Genomic DNA, 2,372 nt, shown 5'->3' on the forward strand with positions numbered 1-2,372 from the left:
AGTCAGGATCTCCATAGGGTCCACACTTTACAGTTGATTTGCCATATCCCTTGAGTCTTTAAATCTCCAGGTTTTCTCCTTTCTCTGGAAATGAGATTGGTAGAATTTAGCAATGTTTTCTGTATTTCTTGAAAATAGGTATTTAAGTCTAGAGGCTTATTCAGACTCAGGTTTAATATTTTTTTTCTTACCAGAATGCTTCCTAAGTTGTATTGTGTTATGTCAAACCGGGAGCGGCCACTGCACTCCAGTCTGGGCGACAGAGTGAGACTCCAACTCAAAAAAAAAAAAAAAAAAAAGAATCTACATTCAAATTTAATAACAGTAAATGCCTAATCACTGTAATGCAACTCCTCTAATATTAAACATTTCCTATTTTATTTAACTGACTCAGCCATATGCTGTGATCTAAATCACAGAAATGATTACATTTAACTTTGCTTTCTCAGTATTGTAGACCAAAACACTGTAAGCATATCGAAAAGTAGGTAGACAGTGGCACCCGTACGGCAGAGTTCTGGAAGAAGCTCAGATAATTTCAGTTAACCTTTTTTGTAGGTAAAGATACACCAGGCGTCTGCTGTATATAAAACATCTTTCACTGGTGTCATTTGCAAGCCACACCGACCACTACCTTGTAAGGCAGAATTACTAACAATGAAGTCTTTCAACCCATCAGGCAGGAGAGCAGAGCTGCGACTAGGGGAAGCTTGTGAGGTGCCAGGGCCTCACAACTTAAAGAGCCACTCACTGGAGGACCTTAGTGCGTCTTCAAATGTGTGCCCTGGGTCCTTCATTCGCCTTATTCCCCGTTTCTGCCCTGCACAAGAGCTCCAAAGTGAAGCTGGCTGCCTAGCCAGGGGTGTCTGACACATTCCACTGCTTTGAAGTCAATCTTGAGAACCTGTCTCACCTCAGACAGAAAGGACTGTAGCATCAGAGAACCATATAACAGCATCAATAAACATGAAATTGATGTGGATTTTTCAGGTCAGCCTGGGCTTCGAGAGTGTCAGCTCAATGCGCCGGCCAACCAAGCCCCAGAGAGGGTCATCAAGGGGCTGGTAAGCCTAGCTCCAGAAGTGTCAGTTCTAATGCGCTGGAAAGTCAAGTCCTGAGCGTTGCAATTCCATGGGCTGGCGAGCTAGCCCCCCAGAGTGATGGCTCTAGTGGGCTGGCAAGCCAGGCCCTGAGAGTGTTGCTGGTTCGGTGAGCTGGCAGGCCTAGCCCTCCGGGGTGTCTCAGCTTCGGAATCTGGCCTTATTCCACCAGCTCTCCTGCTTCAGTTGGCTCCGTGGGTTGGCAAACCAGCCTCTGGGGTGCACGACTCTTCAGCTCCGCGATCTTCTGGGTTGAGGTTCTTGTCACCTGCCCAGGAAGAATGGGGGGACACAGATGGCCAGAAAGTGATAAAGCAGGATTTATTGAGAGAACAGAGAAGCTCCCACAGCGGGAGGGGCCCTGAAAGGGGTTGCCTGTGTGGGGCCAAAACCTGGTGCTTGTATAGACCTAAATCCAAGCTGATGGGCTCCCACTAGTTGTGAGCTGTTGCTGTTTTGATTGGTCAGTACTAAGGACCAACCGGCAGGAGGTAGGGGCCTAATGGTGAACTGATTGGTTGCTTTTTGATCCCAGCAGTGAGGACTTTAGCTCTAGCTTGAGAGGTTCACAAGGAGCTTGTTTACCAATGCTGAGCCTGAGAGGCCTGCCAGGAGTTCACTACATTGTTACCACAGGACTTGCCTGTTTGTCTGTCTAGCCTTTCTCTAGCTGTTTCCTGTCTAACAATTACCCTATTAAGTAGAATACACAACAGCAGTAGATTATGAACAAAGGAAGAATGGTCTAGCTATATGGTAGTCCTGAGCCAGTCAGGCACCACACAGGACAACAGGTAGGATCTCAGGGTTAGATACAAAAGATTATTCTCTTGCAGTCCAAGAAATCACAACCTGTGGGGGATATCTGATCCACCCAACAGAAATTATTTTCATTTCTACCAGACAAAAATCTATTAATTAACCTTTGTCCCTGCAGAACTGTAAAACAGTCCAGTCACTATAATAAAGTCGAGCCCAGAACAACCCTGAAAGAACATGCCTATGTCCAAATTTAGTCACCTTTCCCCCCACAGAAATGAGATATTGTAAATATTTCATGGGACATACATGTACTAAAAAACCCTTCATCTGAAATTCACACTCAGATACATATAAACCTATATTACTGACATGTTATATAAGAATGATCAAGTTCTTTGGGCGTGCAGGGAATAGTTTATTAAGAATGCCAGCTTTGGGGGTTGGTGGTGGGGTATAGAGCCTCTTCCTTGAGGTGAGGGTCCTAGGGAGGTTGTTTCCTTCATTTTTGGT

This window comes from Carlito syrichta, unplaced genomic scaffold (genome assembly GCF_000164805.1).
Source record: "Carlito syrichta isolate Samal-C Ts95f unplaced genomic scaffold, Tarsius_syrichta-2.0.1 Scaffold305791, whole genome shotgun sequence".
In the NCBI taxonomy this organism is placed as follows: Eukaryota; Metazoa; Chordata; class Mammalia; order Primates; family Tarsiidae; genus Carlito; species Carlito syrichta.